This window comes from Gossypium hirsutum, chromosome A11 (genome assembly GCF_007990345.1).
Source record: "Gossypium hirsutum isolate 1008001.06 chromosome A11, Gossypium_hirsutum_v2.1, whole genome shotgun sequence".
NCBI classification, from domain to species: Eukaryota; Viridiplantae; Streptophyta; class Magnoliopsida; order Malvales; family Malvaceae; genus Gossypium; species Gossypium hirsutum.
In genome coordinates, this window is record NC_053434.1 from 60981578 (window position 1) to 61004309 (window position 22732).

The following is a 22732-nucleotide window of genomic DNA, read 5'->3' on the forward strand; positions in this document are numbered from 1 at the left end:
TCAATCATTTTCCTAACTTCACATCTAAATTATTTTCATTAAATTAATAATATTTTATACTCATTTGTCGAATTTAGTGATCTCAAATCACTTATTCCAACACCACTGAAATTTGGGCCGTTACATTGTTCTAAAAAGAATTTAGCCTGGACAGGTAATCCTGATATAATACCTCTTGAGTATACGTTACGATTAAGGTTTAGTCTGGACTGGTAATCCTAATTGAGCTCTTTAAACATACGTATATAAAGGATTTAGCCTGGATTACTAACCCTGTTATACGATATGTGGCTCGAGAGCGTGTTCCTTGGTTAAGTGCCCTAAGGGGTACCCTCAAATAAGAATTGACGAATTATTGAATTGTACACCCCAAGTGTGCCACCTGAGTATTCATTGGAATTTTAATGATTCAACGAACATAAAACTCTTGACATGGCATGAGAATTACGAGATGAAATGATAATGTCTTGAAAGAGTATTGCATGATGAGCTCATTTATCCTTACTTGATCTATATGTAAACTTTGTGACTAAGATATTTGATTGGATGCATGTGTTTAAGCAATTTTACCAAATTGATGGAAAACTTGTTATTGTATGCTTAGATTTAATAAACGGGATTGATAAGTTTAGTTTCCGTTATACGAACTTACTAAGCATGTAATGCTTACTTCGTTTTATTTTTCCCCTGCTTTATAGTGCTCGGAAGCTCGTGAAGGTTGGAGATCACTGGAGCATCGTCACACTATCAACTAGTTATTTTGGGTATACTTAGTAAAATCATTTTAGTATAATGGCATGTATAGGGCAACTTGGCCATTAGTGGCTTGATAATGATGTTTTGTAACCTAGCCATTGGAATGACTAGTAATGGCTTATTTTGGTATGATTAAGTAGGTTATTATGATATATTCATATGTGTTATATTAAGTACATGTGATCAAATGATGTTAATGCTTGAGTTAATCTAAGGTAAGATTGTAAACAAATATGCTTGGAAGGATATGCCATGTTGAATAATGAAAACTTCTTAATTTGAATGCTTGAAATGGTTGGAATGTGTTTGGTATGTTTTAGTACAGGAAAATGGTAAATTTGGGTGACAAATAAGGCTAGGAAATGACTTTATTTTGTCCACACGGGCAGACACACGGGCGTGTGTCTAGATCGTGTGTGACACACAGTCAGGCGCATGGGCATGTAGTTAGGTCGTGTGTCCCCTGCACCTTAATTTTGAGAAACAAAATGCTCAAAATTGAGCACATGGGTAGAGACACGGGCGTGTGTCTCAACCGTGTGTGCTACATGGCCTAAAACACGGGTGTGTGTCTTGGCTATGTGGAACCTGCACCTAATTTTGAATTGAATTAATTAACCACATGGCCTAGCACACGGGCGTGTGGCACGGCCCTGTGCACAATTTAGATTGTTACACGGGGTCGAGCAAGGCCTATAGCATGGGCGTGTCCTAGGGTCACACGGGCGTGCCCCTTGGACCACACGGGCGTGTGAGCCCTGAACTTTGGAAAATTTATGAATTTTCGCGAAAAATTCTTAGAGGTTTTGATTAAGTCCCAACTCAATTCTAACACTCGTATTGGGCTTCAAAGGCCCAATTAAGTGACGATTTGAATGATCTCGGTAAATGAATAGCAATTTACATAAATTATTTGTAAAATGTTCTGAAAGTTTTGGTAATGCTTCGAAACCCTGTTCTGACGATGGATACGGGTTAGGGGTGTTACAGAGTGGAATATGAGTCTTTACCTTATGTCTGTTTTTGTTGTAGACTTTTTGTCCATAGTATAGACTCGTGCCCGAGTGATTGGTTTTCAACACCAATGGAGGAAACGCCTACGAATGAGCTAGTGTAGAAAACCCAAGACTTGCAGCAGAGGGTGGAGGAAGAGAGCTATAGACCTTTGATGTTAGTGGAACGCTGCCCACAGTAGAAAGTAGGAACAATGGTAGACAAGGTAACCAAAAATCATGGCAATAATAGTGGAGGTTCTCGATTTGATGTGCTTGTCGAGAATCAGGGAGAGGCGAATTTGTAGGAGATTAATGCAGATAAGGATTTGGATAATGAGAAGGGTAAGGAAAAAGATTTGGATAATGAGAAGGGTAAGGAAAATGAATATAGAAGTGGAAGGGTAGCTAAAAGATCGGGTTCCCAAAAGAAGACAAATATTAAAGCTAAAGGGAAAGGGGTTGTAATGTCAAATGGGCCAAGATTGGCTCCAAGGGTTTTAAAGCCAGTTAATAACATGATGGGTTCTTCATCAGGGAGTAGGTTGAAACCATTTGATAATGGTGCAAAAATGGGCCTTAAAGATGATGCTAACCCATTTTTTTGGTTCAACTTGTTCAGATTATGGTGTGCCTAGATATCAACAAAAGAAAGGCTGTCAAGTTGGTTTAGTCACGAAACAATGCTCCAGTCCTTGAAAGTGAAATCACTTCTTTCAAAATTGGGGAACACAACATGGATGACAAGAATACAGGTCAACGACCGACGAGATTGGAGGAAAGCCAGCACATACGACCACCAGATATAGAATTGGGGATTTGAAAGTAGCCTTCGGTGGAGGCAACGGTGGCTATGAAAAAAATAATTGAAGGCATTGAAAGGGAATCAGGTATGAGAGACACACTTGATGTAGAATCCATGGATGTGGAGATTTTTAGAGATGGGGAAGGTCTCAATGTTGAACCAAGCTATTGATTAGGGACCTCGATTTGTATTTCTTTCACAATTATTTATCTTTAATAAATTTGCAACTTGTTTTTTGGAATTGTTAGGGCATTGACCATTCAAGATTTTTTAATGCAACAAGAAATTTTCCGGTCAAGGACTTGCAATGAATCAATTTGGGATTAATTTTGTTTTAATGGAAGTCAGATTTAAAAGAAAAGAAAAGAAAACAAGATAGAAAAATCGATAAGTGGTTTTAGTTTTTGTAATTTTTTAAAATATTATATTTTTATTTATAAAATATTTATAATTTTTAATATATATTTTTTAGTTTTTTTATTTTATTAAAAAATAAAATTATGACATTATTATAATGTCATTATTGACATGTGGGTTAATACCAATGCGCCACGTACCCTAAACTTAACATCGTTACCAAAAAGTATCGGAAGCTTTGACAGAATGAAAATTTGGGTACCAACTTCAGAAAAAAAAATGTAAGTACCAATTTAAAAGAAAGTGACAATTGCAAAGGCTAAATGAGTATTTAAGCTTTGCAAATAAACAATGCATTTTTGGGAATCTGTTTTCAAATATAAATTTTAAAATGTTAGTTGAATCTTTCTTTGATAGAGTTTAGGAATTTATTACAAGGAGAATGTTGAAGACAGTCATTGTCAAGCTCTTAGGTCGGAGAATTACTTTCAATGCTCTGTTGAATAAAGTCACTCTACCATGGAAGACTACAAAATCCTTCCAAATTATGGATCTTGAGAATGACTATTATCTGATTGTTTCAATGATGAGGATGGCTATAATGACATTCTGACCAAGGGACCAAGGGTGATTTTTAGACAGTATTTGACGGTGAGACCATGGTCACCAGGATTTTTGGCTAAGCAGAATGAGATTGACACCCAAGTTGTATGGGTTCGGTTGCCTGGGTTATCAGAGGGATACTACTCAAGTTTTATTTTGAAGGTTATTGGGTAAGTGATTGATTCGATGATCAAGATTAATGGAAACACAGTCCATGCTAAAATAGGGCGACTTGCCCATATGGCTATTTATGTAGACCTTAAAAAGCCTTTAGTGTCAAAAATAAAGATTAATGGACGAAAACAGAGAGTGGAATATGAGTCTTTACCTAAAGTCTGTTTTCGTTGTGGACTTTATGGCCACAGTTAGAGGTGTACATAGGCCGAGCTAGGCTGGACTCAACTAAAAATTCAGGCTCGTTTGTTAGCTCAAAAAATGGGTCTAAAATTTTGTCCAATCTCGACCCGGATGAAAATGCTAAAACTTGGCCCGACCCGGCCCGCCCATATTAATTTTATATTATTTTTATATAATTTTAAAATATATATAATATATTAAAAATACTAACAACATCAAAATAAATATTTTCCAACAAATTGAAAATAAATTTTAAAAAATATGTATACTTAAATAACACTAAGATAGATGCAACTTAACAAGAAAATGTCTCTAAAATAATAATAAAATTAACAAATGTATTTAAAATAATAAAAAAATTAACAATAAAATAAGTTTTGTATAATATCCAAACAATAACAACAAATAGTAGCAACAAAATAGTAAAATAGTAGTAAAAGAGGGAGAAAACAACAAGAAAATAATATTAAAAAAGTAGATTTTTTTGTCCTTTAGTGAATTCGGCACGGGCCTTGCCAAAAATGCCTTACTCGAGGCTCGGCTCATTTTTTAAATGGGCCCTGTTATTTGTCCAAACCCATTTTTCGGACCTATATTTTTGCCCAAACCCTCCCATATTTCAGAGGTGTAGCCACAGTATAGACTCGTGCCTGAATGATTGGTTTTCAACACCAATAGGGGAAATGTTCATGAATGAGCTAATGTCAAAAACCCAATACTTGTAGCGGAGGGTGGAGGAAGAGAGCTACGAACCTTGAATGTTAGTGGAACATCGCGCACAATGGAAAGCAAGAACAATGGTGGACAAGGTGACCAAAAATCATAGGAATAATGGTGGAAGTTCTCGATTTGATGTGCTTGTCGAGAATTAGGGAGAGGCGAATTTGGATGAGATTAATGCAGTGAAAGATTTGGATGATGATAAGGGTGAGGAAAGTGAATATAGAAGTGGAAGGGTAGCTAAAAGATCAGGTTTCCAGAAGAAGACAAACATTAAAGCTAAAGGGAAAGGGGTTGTATTGTTAAATGGGCCAAGATTGGCCCCAAGGGTTTTAAAGCCAATTAATAACATGATGGGTTTTTCATCAGGGACTGGGTTGAAACCATTTGATAATGGTGCGAAAATGGGGCTTAAAGATGATGCTAACCCATCTTTTGGTTCAACCTGTTCAGATTATAGGGCCCTAGATATCAACAAAAGAAAGGCCGTCAAGTTGGTTTAGTCATGGAACATTGCTCCAATCCTTGAAAGTGAAACCGCTTCTTTCAAAATTGGGGAACGCAACATGGATGACAAGAATACAGGTCAACGACCGACGAGATTGAAGGAAATCCAACACACACGACCACCAGATATGTAGTTGGAGATTTGAAAGCAGCCCTCAGTGGAGGTAGCAATGGATATGAAGAAAATAGTTGAAGGCATTGAAAAGGAATCAGGTATGAGAGATTCACTTGATGTAGAATCCATGGCTGTGGAGATTTTTGGAGATGGGGAAGGTCTCAATGTTGAACCAAGCTATTGATTAGGGACCTCGATTTGTATTTCTTTCACAATTATTTATCTTTAATAAATTCGCAAATTGTTTTTTGGAATTGTTAGGGCATTGACCATCCAAGATTTCATAACTTTTTTAAAGAATATAAAAGGGAATTTTCCCTAGATTTAATTAGTTTGTTTGTGATAATGCTCTAGAATAACATATTTTTATGTATTAATCATGTGTTTATTCTGAGCTTGATGCTACTAATTTGAGCTATTTATGTTTTTTTATCGATTAGGGACTGATTTGGAGGCAAAAGCAAAATTAAGGGACAAAAGTGCGAATTTGGAGACACAATGGGATGATATGCGACACAGGAAAAATATTGTGCCAAAAGTGCGAGCATGGAAGACACAAGGACTAAAAACGTAAAAAGAAGAGATTTTATTTTATAAGACTCCATTTTATTTATATTAGGATAATTAATATTAAGATAATTATTAGGATTATTTAATTTTAGGATTTTATTTTAATTATCTTTAATTATCTTTAATTAAATGTATTTATCTTTTTAGAATTTAAGTTAAATTAGACTATCTCCTTCGCACTATAAATAGGGGGTGAAGTGACTCTATTTGGGGTTTATATTTTTCTGTAAACACTCCCCCCTGAAAGTTTAGGCTTTTGTTTCTTCATATTTTCTTTCAATAAAATTCCCTTTTCCCTTTTTATATTTATTTCTTTTTCCACCATTATCATGAGCCACTAAAACCTATCTAGCCGAAAGTTGTCAATATTCCCCAAAAAGGGGTTCTTGAGGCCTAGAATCGTATTTAGCTTTCTCGCCAAGTATTCATTGTTTCTCCGCACTACGGGCTGACGCTTTCGTCCATAGCCCTTAAGAAGTAAGCTTTTCAGCATATGCAAAGGCGGTCGCTTTGTACGTTTTGGAAGGATTGCATAGTCGGTTCGTTAACTTACTACGTCAGAGGTTGGTGAGCCAAAGAGACGAAATGGCGTGGGATTCGCCATTGAGAATCATTGATCTAGCATAGATTACTGGCTAGAGTCAGGTTCGCTAAAAATCATAACTCTAATCTTTAGAGCTGGTGGTCGTAGGCGTCCTCTTCCACTACAACTGGCTTAATGGAGTTGAGAAGGGTCATTTAAAAGCCGAGGATCGAGCCCAAGGTGGAATGAGACAACTGGAGGCTGGAATCTACCAATAAGAATTTCTTTTCCTTCAGCTCTCTCTATTATTTTTATTATTTTCGTAATCACAATTTCAGTCAACTTTAGATTCTGTTTTTTATTTTTTCCAAATCAAATCTTTAATTCTGTTATTTTTTATTTTTTTCTGTCACGCAGGTTTTCTTGGGCATGATTCTGCCCAGGATTTCGAGAAACAAGCATTCGTATAATCTGATCCCTGAGGATTCGACCCTACTTCCCATTTACTATTCTTTTTCATTATTTTACAGGGAATAGGATATTTTTGGTGCTCTCAACAACCGCATCAGTTTGAAACTCGTGTAAGTGGTCAAAGAGGATGGGATAATTGGCAAGTTAGGTTACCAAAATTCGTTTAGATTTGAAATGAGTGTCATTTTTGGAGGAATTTGGTTAATCTGGAATAGGAATGTTGACATTGAGATTCTATATTTGCATCCTCAAGTGATCCACATAAGGATCTGTAGTATATGAATGAATTATACTTTCTTGGTTTTAGCGATTTATGCTAGCCTTCAATATGCTAAAAGATGTAACTTGTAGAAAGTTTTGGATTTACTTACAATGAATGTTAATGAGCCTTGGATAATAGGGGGAGAATTTAATGCAATTTTGTACAACTCGGATAGGAAATGAGGTGCTAATAGAGTGGGCTATAGTTATAAGCTTTTTAACGAGTTTGTGTTCAAAAATGGACTTTGAGATATGGGGTTTTCTAGTCCACAATTTACATAGAGTAGGGGAAATTTATTTCAGAGACTTGATAGAGTCTTATGCAACACATGGTGGAATGATATAGCTTTATATTATTTTTTTCGGCATCTTCATAGGTTAAAATTAGACCATTGACAGTTGTTGGTTTTACCAAGCAATGCTCCTTATAACTCTGATCGTTAACCTTTTTGATTTTTTCAAGCTGGTTAATTCATTTAGAGTTTAAAGATTCGGTTCGCACTCATCGGAAAAGGAATCTTACGATAGCTTCAAGCCTAGAGCAGTTTAAGTTAGTGGTTCAATTTTAGAATATGAAGGTTTATTGTAACATTTTCATTAGGAAGAAATTGTTGATTATGGAACTCAAATGTGTTCAGAGGATAGTGGAGTTTCTTCAATCGACCCGTTTGAATGTGAGGGAGGCTGTGCTTTAAAGGGAAATTAATGATCTGTTGAAACATGAGGAGAACATTTGGTTTCAGAAATCTCGGGCTAAATGACTTATGAGTATAGATAGGAATACTAAGTACTTCCATAGGTGTATGATAGCTAGGAGAAATCTTAACAGGTTTGATGGGCTGATAGTTGGTGATGGAGGTTGGTGTTTTGATTATGAAATCCTACAACAACATGTTAACTTTTTCCAAGAACTCTACATGGCTGGAACTCAAGTAACGGGAAATATTCCATGTTGGGGCATAATCCTTACAATATCAGAATATGACTGATATTTTATTGTTGATGGTGCCTTCCGATGAGGAAATTCATAGAGCTGTGTTTAGTAAGATGGGTTTCATGCAAAATTCTACTAGTCATATTGAGAAATTATTGGGGAGTTTGTTTGTTCATTAGTTCAGAGGGTTCTTGGGGGGCAGAGACTAGATCTTAATATCAACTGGACTTTGTTTGTTTTGATCCCAAAAGTTTCAGGGCCTAAGAATCTTTCCCAATTTCATCAGATTAGCTCATGCACGGTTTTATACAAGATCATCACCAAAACTATTATTAATAAGCTTAGACTAATTATTGCAGACATTGTTAAACAAAACCAGGCAAGTTTCATAGCAGGAAGGAATATTTCAGAGAATATTATTGTGGCACAAGAGGCTGTTCATACAATGAAGACAAGCAAAGAGAAGAACTACTGGATGACTTTAAAAGTTGACTTGGAAAGAGCCTATGATTGCATCCGCTGGGATTTTTTGGAAGAGACCTTGGTAAATGTAGGATTCATTTTAGAACTAGTGAATGTGATTATGAATTGTGTATCTTCTTCGACTTTGTAGGTCCGTTGGAATGAGGAAGCTTCTGATCCTTTTTATCCTTTCTGGGAAATATGACAAGGGTATCCTCTTTCACCTTTTTTGTTCGTGTTATGCATGGAACGGGTTGGCCATGTGATTGAAAAGGTTGTTGAAAGGAAGACATGGAGTTCGCCACTTTTATTGAGACGAGGTCCAACTCTTTCTCATCTCTTTTTTGCTTACGTTTTAATTTTGTTTTGTAAGGAAGAAATGGGTGAGGTTGAATATGTCAATACGATCATCAGTACTTTCTGCAACTTCTTTGGATAGAAGGTCAATAGGAATAAAACTTAGATATTCTTTTCAACTACTATGACGGAGGAGGTAACTTGAGCAATTTGTGGAGATCTCGGATTCTTAAGGGTGAATGATGTTGGCAAATATCTTGGCATGTCAATTTTCCATCAGAGGGTCATGTTTGATACCTTTGCCTTTGTGATTGATAAGATTTGGTGTAAGTTCAGTGGATAGAAATAAAAAAACCTCTCGTTCGCAGGAAGTATCACGTTTGCTAAATCTGTCCTCTTAGTCATACCAAAATATTTCATTTGCATGACTCGTTTACCTTTTTCTATCTGTAGGAATATTGAGAAGATCATTCAAGGTTTTATTTGGGGTTCTAGTGAGGAATCACAGAAACCTGCTTTGTTGAATTGGACTATTTACTGCAAGCCTTTGGATAATAGGTGGCTTGGATTGAGGAGCTTTGCTGATCAGAATAGAGTTTTCCTATTAAAGGTTAGTTTCAACATTATCACTAATCTGGAAGCCTTATGGGTGAGAGTGTTGAGGAATAAATATAATGCTCATGGGTTGATGCCACAGTTGATTTCAAGAAGTTGTTGTTCATTCATTTGGAAGTCAATCATGAAAGTTTGGCCAGAGGCTATTGATAATAGTTTCTAGTCGATTAGAGATGGTCGTTTGGTGAACTTTTGGAATGATGTATGACCTAGACAACTTGGACCACTTTGATGTTGCGTTGCAGGACCTCGCCAACCTGATGAAATTCTCAAAGTGTGTGATATGATGGACGTTTTTGGTAGGTGGGATTGGACACGACTTAACCTACTTTTGCTTAACCATGTTCTACTTCAAATTGGAACTATATTACCCCTTTTTTTGGATGTAGGGGCTGACTAAATTGAGTGGAAATGGTTAGCTAGAGACTATTTTTCCTCTGTTGAAACTTATAAGAACATGGCGACTTTGGGAATGTCGATTCGTCCTTAAATTGTGATTTGGTTTGGAAGTGTAAGGCTTTGCAATGTGTGTGTTTTTATTTGGTTGCTTTGGCAAAATCAATTATTTTTAGATAGGGAATGGTTCGTTGGCCCATGTCTAACAAAGGACATTGTACTCGATGTGGAAATTGTAACACCTTATACCTGCCACCTATGTTGGGTCGGAGTACGAGGCATTACCTAACTTTATCTTTGTTCTTTTACTAGCTTCTCAGCCTTGCATGCTCTCTCGATGAGTACTACAAATTCTCTTATCTCTAAGATGGCAACAAACACTCGGATGTCTTCATTAAGTCCGTCCTCAAACCTCTTACATATGGTAGCTTCAGTGGATACGCATTCTCGCGCATATTTGCTAAGTTTAACGAACTCGCGTTCATACTCCGTCACAGTCTTATTACCTTGCTTCAACTCTAAAAATTCCTTCCTTATTTGATCCATGAACCTCTGGCTAATATACTTTTTTCGAAACTCTTCTTGGAAAAATTCCCAAGTTACTCTTTCTCTCGGTACCACGAACACAAGAGTATTCCACCATTGATATGTCGAATCCCGTAAAAGTGACACCGCACCCTTCACGCATTCTTTAGGTGTGCATGATAATTCATCAAATACCTTGATGGCATTTTCTACTCAAAATTCTGCTCTCTCCGGATCATCATCTATGCTAGCCCAAAATTCCTTGGCCCCTTGTTTCCAGATCTTATCTACCGGAGGCTTCTCTCTTCTAAACATGTTCGCGCCTTGCGGAGCTACTGTGGCATACTGAGGAATCAGGGGAGGTGGGGTGTTCAGGTTCGCATGAATGAACTCCGTGTACCAAGCATCCATATTCCGGAGACAGGCTTCTCTAGCACCTCCTCTTTGGCCCATAGTCTTGGGCTTACTCTCAACCGGTGCGGTCCATTCGACAGGAGCCGGCGCATTACTTTCCACGTCATCTGCCATGGCTCTATCAGGATCCATTTACTATATAAAAACATAATTTATAATCGTCAGAATTCATCACACTATCAATGTACAATTATGGCATGTATATTTAGACTCGTACTCTTCCTAAGTTAGTCCTAGAACCGACTAAACCATAGCTCTGATACCACTAAATGTAACACCCTATACCCGTAACCCACGCTCGGTCAGAGTACGAGGCATTACCTAACTATATCTCATGCATACAAATAGCCTCAAATCACCGAGACTTGGTCCATATTAAAACTTTTTCAATTTCTACTTTAAACTTCTTATTATGGACCTACGAGCCCTAAATCAACCGTTAAAAACTATTTGGAACCATTCTGGATCCTTAAACCAACCTTAAGAAATTTACCTTAAAATAAGGCACACACCCGTGTGGAAGGGTAACACGCCCGTGTTACCATTTCGACATGGTCGTACTGGTGGTCAGTATGGCTCACACGGCCGAAGCACCCTGGGACACGCTCGTGTCCCACACCCGTGTGGAATTAAATTCTAATTCTCACCTACAGGGGTTTTCACAAAGCCAGACACACGTCCGCGTCAATGTTCTGTGTCCTTCACACGGCCACGACACCGTGTCAATGTCCCGTGTCCCTCACACGACCACGACACGCTCGTGTCTTAACCTGTGTGCAAAAACCTGGGTATTCTATTTCTGACGTCAGCATTCCTAAATTGTTACACGGCCAAGGCACACGCCCGTGTACTAGGCCGTGTCCTCCACATGGCTGAGACACATGGCCGTGTCTCTGCTCGTGTGTTTATTATCATGCATACTGACTTGAAATTTTTACGTGCAGGGGTCACACGATCGGACCATACGCCCATAGGGCTAACCGTGTGTCACACACGGCCTAGACACATGCCCGTGTGTCTACCCATGTGGATAATATAAGGCTATTTACCAAACCTCATTGCCACCCTTGCATGCCTATTTTCACGCAAATACCAGCCAATACCAAAACAAGCATAATTTCGAAAATCAAATCAGCCACAATAGACATTCATTCGACCATGTAGATGCAACTTTCATAAACTCAAAATAACTATTAGTCATCATTCATGGCTTAATACTAAGTATGAGATCTATCCCAAGCCAACACATTTGGCCAAATTTCCAAGACTCAAAATAATAAGTTCTAGTCCTATACATGCCATATTCAAAAATATAAATCCAACTATACCGAATATTTCGGCTGATAGTGTGATCGATATCTTTGACTTCTGATGATCCTTGAGCTAGTTAGGCGGCATTGAAAGAAATGGAAAGGAAAAGAGAGTAAGCATAAAGCTTAGTAAGTTGCATATAAATAAATATAAAACAATAAGTCTACAATTTACCAACAACTTATGACACCAAAGTGGGCATAAGCATGACTTACTCTTTACTTCATACAAATCACATAGCATATATAATGAGTTCACATCTTATACATATGTATCACTTAGGTACCTGTAATACTCACAACACGGTTATACTTTTCTCATTAACTTAAATTTATAACTCTCATCGTTGAACCATTCGGAACACCATCGGATATTCCATAGGCCTCAATCATGGGTAAAGTGCCTATGCCTTGTCCCAGACATGGTCTTACACTGGCTATCATCTTCGAGGCCAATGCCATGTCCCAGACATGATCTTACACTACCTCTCACATATCCATGCCGATTCCATGTCCCAAATATGGTCTTACACTGACACATCTCGTAGTCGATGCATGTCCCAGACATGTCTTATACTGGCTTACGTCCCGAGGCTGATTCATGTCCCAGACATGTCTTACACTAGCACTCGTCTCAATACTGATGGCATGTGCTAGACATGGTCTTACACTGGCTCTCATAATGTGACCGATGCATGTCCCAGACATGTCTTACACTAGCTCACACAAATGACCCAAGTGATACGGCATGAGTATCCGGTTTACTTCCTAAGGTCCCAACGGGAATTCTACTATCTCAATGATCATTACACATTCTCAATCTTGACATCTAGCAATTCATGCAATATCTATTCAATGAAAATTTAAATACGGATAGTAGCAATGTAGTTATATTATTTATATACAGCTTACCTCAGATTTCAAAATATAGCGACTATACGGTTTAGTCGATTTGCTTGGCTTTCCTCTAATCTTGGTTCGAATTTGACAATTCTTAATCTATATTAGAAAAATACACTCATTTAATCACTAATTACAATTAGGCAATTGAAAATTCATATTTTGAGTAAAATGACCATTTTGCCCATTGACTTTGGCAAAATGACCATTTTACCCCTATACCCGAAAATCAATTTTTATCAAATTTCTTCACCTCTGAAGCTTAGCTGAACTCTTTTTACTCTTACAGCAACCTAAAATTCCCACTATTTCACACACTTATCACTTATTTTGCAACTTATACAAAATAGTCCCTTTAGGTGTTTTCATGCTAACATCTTTCACAAAAGTTGTTTATAAGACAACCAAGATTCATTTTCTTCCATAAAAACTCAGCAAACAACACAAATTCGTTCATGGAAAAAACCTAAACTCTTGATCATTTTGCAAGATAGCACCTTCATTTGAAAACTCATGCTTGAAGGGTCTCAAAAGTACAAAAATATTTTAGAAAAGCCATTAGGATCACTTACTTGTGAGTGCTTCAAGTTGCTGCAATTTTTTTAAGCTTAAAACCACAACAATGGCTGATAATTTTAGTTAAGAAGAAATGGGAAATATGGTGATATCATTTCCTTTTTCTATTTTCTGTTTTAGTCAAAATTGCTCACATAATCCCACTAAAAATTTAAATTTTTGACCACACATGTCTCCTATGGCCGGCCACCCTATTTCTAGGGCTATAATTTCCCTTTAAAGGCCCCCAATTTAGGTTCTCTAGCTATTTAACTCCTTTAACTGTCAATTTAGGAGTTTTACACTTTATGCGATTTAGTCTTTTTTCACAATCGGGCTCATGTACTAATATAAACATGCTATGACTCCAAAATAAAAATAAAATAATTTCTCGAACTTCATATTTCTGCTCGCAAGACTACTATCTGACTAGGCCCTAAATCGGGCCGTTACAGAAATCCTTTTGAGTCAAGTTTACATGCAATTCGAGATTGAGATTTCTCTAAAGTAGTTCTATAAGTGGTGGTTTTGTGGGCTACTAGGAGCATTTTTTTCAGCCAATCTAAATGAATGGCTAAATTAAAACTTGACAACCCATACGGGCTACTTGTTTAAGGAGTAGGAATGGCTGACTTTGTTTGCAATTATGTATTGGTTGTTGTGGAAAAGTCGCAACAATTTCATATTTAACAATAGTCATAACAATATTGATGTCGTTTTTTGTACAGGTAAAAGGTGGGCCACAAGCATTATGGACTGTAAATCTTGTGACCTATTTTGCATACAGATGGTGTTCGATACATATTGGATACCACCAGAGAGACGGTGAGTTAAGCTTAATACTGATGGTGGAGTTTTGGTCTCTAGTAACACTGCCACGATCGAAGGAGTTTTTAGAGATTGTTGTGCCAATTGGTTTTATGGCTTTGCTATGAGGACTGGAAAGGAGTCAATCATCAAAATTGAGGTAGGAGTTATTCTAGAAAGACTCAAGTTAGTATGGGAATTGGGTTTTAGGCAATTGGAGGTGGAAAGTGATAAGGCTTTAGTAGTGGAAATTTTGTTATTTGGAAGCGTTGCAAACAGTGAAATGTCAAAGTTGCGTTTGGTACATCAACTCCTATGTCCCATTTGGAAAATACAACTTCGTCATATTCCTCGAGACATTAATGCTGTTGATTCTTTAGCCAAAAGTGTAATTTTCAATTGCAATGAGTTATAGGTATTTGCAGAACCCCCAAGCTCAATACAAAATATTATCAAAGCAAAACTTAATCGTATGACTGATGATATTCACTAGTTTCTTATGTATTTTGTAATCGCCTTCTGATTGGTTTTTTCATAAAAAAATTGATCAATTATTATGTCTTTAAAATTATACTTATTATATTTTAATTTTATAATCATATTTTTAATGCTTCTTAAATTAAAATAAATTATGAAATACAATGAATCATATTACAAACTACAACCCAATTATGAAGTATTGCAATAAGCGAGGTTTTCGAGGTTTTCTTTAATTGACACATTAGAGACTAATTGTTTAATTTTCATTTAAATCCTTACATTGCAATCAATTGTTGTATATAAAAATAGAAATAATATACCTAATTATAGATTTGTGAAACTAAAATTTATGAATCAATTCAGCATAATTAACTTAAAAAATCAAATGCAATATATTTGGAAAGAAAAATTTATAAATAAATGCAACATAATTGATTAAAATATATTAAATGCAATATATTTTAATAATAAATTTATAAATTAACAATATATCTGTCGAAGGTTTTAGCCAATCCCCCTGGTAGGAGAGACGTATTCCTTTGCCCAACTATAAGACACCTTAATAGATTCATTAACACTCTATGAAACACCCTGAAAAAGGAGAAGATTGTGATTGTTCCAAATACGCCAAGTGGAGATCCCAAAAAGACATCGTTAGTCTACATCTCCCAAACACCAACCATGTTGAATTTCAAAGTTTAACATATGCCATTCGTACAAATTTCCTGCATAGAACCTAGTATGCCATTCAGATGGAATTAAGTGGCTCCAAATATTTCTTCCTGAAGGACAATCCTTAGTAGCATGAAGCACATCCTCAGAACCATGAACACAAACCTCACATGCTGAATCATGATTGTAACATCCCTAGCCCGAGTTCGACGCTGATACCGAGTACGAGGCATTACCATTCACAAATCACATACACACGTACAAGTTAGATCATACGAGCTCGTTAAAAAAATTTAAAACTTTTTCAAACTTCGTCTAAAACTTCTTATCATGGGCCTAAAAAATCCAAAACATCTTTTGGAAACCACTCGGGGCCAACTCGGGCCTTTAACCAACATTAGGAAAATGGCCTTTGAAACAAGGCACACGCCCGTATGGATGGGCAACACGCCAGTGTGGAACTTGAACATGGTTTTGCTGATGGCTCGAATGACACACATGACCTAAGCACTTAGGGACGTGCCGGCGTCCCTTACCCATTTAGATTTATTTTTCAATTCGAACTTACAGGGGTTTTCACACGGCATGGCACACGCTCGTGTCCATGGCCCGTGTCCCTCACATGGCCTCGACACGCCTGTGTCTCAGATAGTGTTCGAAAATATTAACATTCTGTTTCTGACATCAACAATACTTATGGGTCACACGGCCAAGGCACATGCCAGTGTGCTAGGCCATTCCCTTCACACAGCTGAGACACGCGGCCGTGTCTCTGCCCATGTGTTTACTACCACGCATATTGATTTTTCAATTTAACGTGCAAGGGACACATGTCGGATAACACGCTCGTGGGGCTGACCGTGTGTCACACACGGCCTTGACACATGCCCAGGTGTCTACCCGTATGGACAAAATAAGGCTATTTATCAAGCCTTTTTGCCACCCTTACTTGCACTACCCTACATAACATCTAACATGACAAATCCACACAACAACACAAGGTCAAATCAACCACACGTTTACTCATCCATGAAAATATCATCATTTGCACATAACAATAACGAACATTAGCCATTTTCCAAGGCTTTATACAAAATGAAAAGATTCATCCCAAGCCAACACATTTGGCAAAATTAACATCGATACAAAACTCAAAAGTCTAAGCCCTATACATGCAATATTCAAAATAATAAAGCCAACTATACCCAGTACTTCGATTGATAGTGTGATTGATGCCTCTAATGTCCGATGATCCTAGAGCTAATTAGGCGGCACTATAAGAAAGTGGAAAGGAGAGGGAGTAAGCATAAAGCTTAGTAAGTTGCATGCAAATAAATATAAAAACAAATTTACCATTCATCATCATGCTCATAATACAAAAGTTGGCATAAGCACAAGTTACTCATCACTGTCCAATACAATTCACATAGCATAAATTGAGCTCACATCTCATACATTTCAAATAGGTACTTGTAGCACTCACAACATGGTTATACTTTTCTCGTTTAACTTAAACTATAACTTTCATCGTTGAACCATTTGGAATGCTATCGGATATTCACTAAGCCTGAAACATAGGGTATAATGCCGATGCCATGTCCCAGACATGGTCTTACTCTGGCTCACCCATCAAGACGATGCCATGTCCCAGACATGGTCTTACATTGACTATTGAAATCGAGGTCGACAACATGTCTCAGACATGGTCTTACACTAGCTCTCACATATCCATGCCTATCCCATTTCCCAGACATGGCCTTACACTGACACATCTCGTAGTCGATGCATGTCCTAGACATGTCTTACACTAGCTCTCGTCTCAATGCCATGTCATGTCCCAGACATCGCCTTACACTGGCTCTCAAAATGTGGCCAATGCATGTCCCAGACATGTTTTACACTAGCACACAAATAACCCAAATGTCATGGCATGAATATCCGATTTATTTCTTAAGGTTCAAACGTGAGTTTTACTATCTCAATATTCATCATACATAATCATTTCCACAAGCAAGTAATTTATGCTATATCAATTCAAACACAAATAATAATGTAGTTGTATCATTTGCATACAACTTACCTCACTATACAAAATGTAGGCGACTAGTTCGGCTCAGTCCACTAGTTTTGCTTTTCCCCGGTCTAGGCCTGGATTTTGTAATTCTTGATCTAAAATGATAAAATTTCATTCATTTCATCAGCATATTAATCTAGACATTTGAAATTCATAATTGGACAAAATGACCATTTTGCCCATAGACTTTCACAAAATGACCATTTTACCCCTAGGTCTGAAAATTGATTTTTATCATATTTTCTCACTAACCAAGCCTAGCCGAATACTTTTTGAAGCAGCCCACAATTCTCATTATTACACGCATTTATCATCTATTTCACAACTTATGTAAAATGGTCCCTAGTTAAGTTTTACATGAAACTACTTCACAAAAGTTGTTTATTCCGCAACCATAACTCATATTCTTCCATAAAATTTCAGAATTCCATAAAATTTCAGAAATCAACATGTCTACCATCATGGAAAAACCCTAGACTTTTAACCATTTTGCAAAATAGTCTCATTGTTAGAAAGCTCATGGTACAACGATCTCAAAAGTACAAAAATATTATAGTAAAGCCCTCAAAATCACTTACTTGCAAAGGCTTTAAGTTGCTGAAAGTTTTCAAGCTTCCATGTCCATTTTCTTGGAGGAAAAATCAGTGGAGAAGAAGAAGTAAAACAAAAAAGATGATAGCCTTTTTCTTAGGTTTTATTTTAATTAATTTAGGTTACTGAACTTTGACTTTCTTATCCCTTTTTGTCCCTATGGCCAGCCACCTCTATTTTAAGGGTATATTTGCCTTTTAAAGACCCCCAATTTTGGTCCTATAGCTATTTGACACTGTTAGCTATCAGAATAGGGTTTTTTCCCTTTATGTAATTTTGTCCTTTTTCACAATTAAGCATGCAATTGCTAAAATTAATCCACCAAAATTTTGATGCACTCGTATAATCATGCCACAACACATAAAATAATTTCAAAATAATTTCTCTGACTTTGAATTTGTGGTCTCGAAACCATTATTCCGACTAGGCCCAAAATCGGGCTGTTACAATTCTTCCCCTTAGGGATTTTTGTCCCCAAAAATCTTACCGGTGAATAGGTTCTGGTATTTGTCTCTCATGGTATCCTCGGGATCCCATTTGGCTTCTTCGATCCCATGTCTATGCCATAATACTTTAACAAGTGTTATGCTCTTATTCCTCAATTGCTTAATCTCCCGAGCTAAAATCTTAATCGACTCTTTTCTATAAGTCATATCTGGCTGAATCTCAACCTCAGTCGGTGCAATCACATGTGAAGGATCCGATCTATATCGATGTAACATGGACACATAAAATACGTCGTGAATCTTTTCTAACTCTGAGGGTAAAGCCAATCGGTAGGCAACGAGCCTTAGTCTCCCAATAATCTCATAAGGTCCTATAAAACGAGGACTTGGCTTGCCTTTTCTACCAAATTTGAGGACTTTCTTCCATGGGGATACTTTGAAAAACACCCTATCACTGACTTGAAACGAATTCGTTTCAAATTTGCTTAGGATTTCTTTCTATTCGAAGTGGACTTCAAACGGTCGCGAATCACCTTAACTTTCTTTTCGGTCTCTCTGACTAAATCGACCCGGTGAATCTGATTGTTTCTCAGTTTGATCCAATATAAAGGCGTTCGGCACTTACACCCATACAAAGCCTCATAAGGCACCATTTTCAGACTTGATTGATAATTGTTGTTATAGGCGAATTCAACTAGTGGTAAATACCTTTCCCAATTGCCTTGAAACTTGAAAACACAACACTGCAACATGTTTTCCAATATCTGAATTACTCTTTCGGACTGACCGTCGGTTTGCGGGTGAAAAGTTGTGCTAAAATTCAACTTTGTCCCCAAAGCTTCTTGTAACTTCTTCCAAAACCTCGAGGTAAACCTTGGGTCCCTATCCGAAATAATCGACAATGGCACTCCATGAAGTCTCACGATTTCAGAAACATATAGATAGGGCAATTTATCAAGGGAATAGTCAGTACGCATGGTATAAAATGCACCGCCTTTGTAAGCATATCAATAACAACCCAAACAACATCCTTTTTCTTTGGCGTTAAAGGTAACCCTGATACGAAATCCATGGTTACCTAGTCCTATTTCCACTTAGGAACCATTACGGGTTGAAGCAAACCCGAAGGTACTTGGTGTTTGGCTTTCACTTGTTGACAAACTAGACACTTAGAAACAAACTCAGAAATGTCCCTTTTCATTCTCGACCACCAGTACATTTTCTTCATGTCATTATATATTTTTACACTATCCGGATGGATAGACAAGAAACCACTATGTGCATCTCGTAAAATCCTCTGAATAAGCTCATTATCCTTGGGTACATAAACTCTATCTCAGTACATCATACAACCATCGGTGCCAAAACAAAATTCTGATCCATTTTTCATCTTATACTGAGCCATTTTAGCTTGCAAGTCCTTATCATCTTTCTGAGCTTCATAAATCTCTTGAATGAATGTCGGTCTAGCTCTTATCTCAGCCAGAATTGAACCATTATCAGTTCTGGACAACTGAGCGTTCATAGCCCTCAAGGAAGATAATGACTTTCTACTCAGAACTTCGGTGATTACATTCGCCTTTCCTGGGTGGTAGTTTATTATTAACTCGTAGTCTTTTATCAGCTCTAACCATCGCCGTTGCCGTCAATTCCACTCTTTTTGAGTCATTGATAAATCGTAATTTATGCATATTTTTACCCCATACTTAACGCATTTTACGGATGATTTTTCCTTAGAAATGGTGAATTGGATGCTCCTAATGCCTTAATTTCATGATTTATACTTAGGTGAGCATAGGAGAGCGAAAGGAATGAGAAACGGGGCAAAAACGAAGAAAATGGGCCAAAGTACGAAATCAACACAGCCTGGACTTCCTCACACGAGCATACCACACGGCTGTGTCAAATTGGCATATTTGAAGCACGATTCACACGGGCGTGTCCCTACCGATCCCAAGTTGAGTCCAATTTGGAAAAGGCCAAATTTGAGGGCTTCTAGGCATTCTAAAGCCTATAAATACACCCTAGAGGAGGAAAGTAGGGGGACACACGGAGAGGAAGGAAGGAATTACTTGAAAGAAGCTGATTGATCCATTTCAGAAGCCAGAGTCACCATCAAGACTGAAGATCTCCCTTCAATTTCCCTTCAGGAGGTTTGGGTTTTCTTTATGTTTTGTATTCATTATTCTTTTGAGATTTTTTCCTTTTTAGTTAGGAACTAAATCCCCTAAATACCTAAGGGGAATGAAACCCAAGACGAATCTTGTTATTATTTTCTGAATTGTATGATAAATATTTAACTTGTTCTTAATTATGTGTTCTTAATTCTTGTTTTGATATCCCAGGATACTGATTAAAGATAAGCTCTTATTCAAAAGAGGAACAGACCCTGTCTAAGAGTACATTTGTCATAATTAAGCGGAGTTGTTTGCGCGCTTAGACATAGGGTGACAAGATTTTGCCGGATTAGGGTGAAACCTAATAAGGGGATCCATAGGTCGAGTTAATGGAACCGTAGGGTGTTAATTAGAGAAAAGTCTCAATTATTCAATCTAGGGATAGGGATAATAGCATAAGTTAGGGATCTTTACGAAACAAGTTAAATGAATAAATCGTCCGATTCGGAGCCAGAATAACGAGTACAGTCTAGGTGGATTTCTCCTTAGGTATTGTCTTAATTCAATCGTTTTCCAAAAGTAATCCCCCAATTCCTTTCTTTATGAATTCTTAGATTAGTTAATTAGTTAGTTAAAACAAACCCCCTTATTCTTAGGCTAGATAATAAAAAGACAGTTATTAACTCGTACTTTTTGTTCCTTTGGGTTCGACAATCTGGTCTTGCTAAAACTATACTACTATTCGATAGGTACCTTGCCTGCATCGCGATAATAGTTAGTTTCAAGAATGATTAATTATAAATATCTAAAACCTATCACACAAGATCGCGCGATCAAGTTTGTGGCGTCGTTGCTGGGGAACTAAGATATTAGGAACGCTCAATTTTTATTACTTTAGCCATTTATTTTTCTTGCAATTTAATTTTTATTTATTATTATTATCATTTATTAATTTACTTTTTCTTTCTTTTGGCAGGTTTTTATAGTTTATGACTAGAAGAAACCCGTCAGGACCACTACTTTTTGATGAAGAAATCGATCGCACAGTTCGCAGAAACGAAAGAGAAATAAGGCGAAGCTTAAGATACACAGAGAACAAGTAAGAGGACGATACTCAACCCTCAACTGAAGAGATGGCTGAAAACCAAGACAATCAGCTACCTCCTGTAATTGCCGTTAATCAAAATCCTGCTCCACGCACTATGTATGATTATACTAAACCTTCTTTAACAGGAACTAAATCGAGCATAATTAGACCTACTGTAGCTGCAAATACTTTTGAACTAAAACCTAACACTATTCAAATGATACAACAATTTGTTCAGTTTGATGGTTTACAGGATGAGGATCCCAACGCTCACTTAGCAAACTTTTTGGAACTATGCGATACATTTAAAATTAATGGTGTTTCTGATGATGCCATTCGTCTTCGGTTATTCCCTTTTTCATTGAGGAACAAAGCTAAACAGTGGTTGAACTCATTACCACGAGGGTCAATCACTACTTGGGAACAAATGACCGAAAAATTTCTATTAAAATATTTGTCGCCGGCTAAAACAACGAAATTACGTAATGATATCTTTTAATTTGTGCAGATGGACTTAGAAACTCTTTACGATGCATGGGAGAGGTACAAGGACTTACTGAGAAGGTGCCCTCACCATGGGTTACCACTTTGGCTTCAGGTTCAAATGTTCCATATGTTCCATAATGGTCTGAAACCTTCGACTCGGTAAATGGTTGACTTAGCTGCTGGCGGAACCATCAATAATAAAACACCTAAAGATTCTTATGAGTTTATAGAGGAGATGTCACTGAATAACTATCAGTGGCAAGTCATGAGGACAAAACCAACAAAAACAGCCGGTGTTTATAACGTCGATTTGGTCACCATGCTCTCGAATTAGGTAGAACTCTTGAATAAGAAAATTGATGGTTTTCTTAGTTCTTCACAAGTTCACCCAGTAATGCAGTGCGAAGCAAGTGGAGGTGGATCAAGCAATTCGGAATACCAACCTTATGGCCACAACATGGATAACGAGTAGTTAAATTACATAGGTAATAATTCTCGATCTCAAAACAATCCATATAGTAACACTT

At 37.2% G+C, this 22732-nt stretch overlaps 1 non-coding gene across 1 annotated transcript; it reads right to left on the bottom strand.

Annotated features, from left to right (window-relative positions):
* Positions 1-22194: 22194 nt before the first annotated feature.
* Positions 22195-22301, bottom strand: LOC121210681 (small nucleolar RNA R71). Its single transcript, XR_005905795.1, has one exon. It is a non-coding gene; the product is annotated as a small nucleolar RNA R71 (small nucleolar RNA).
* Positions 22302-22732: the final 431 nt, after the last annotated feature.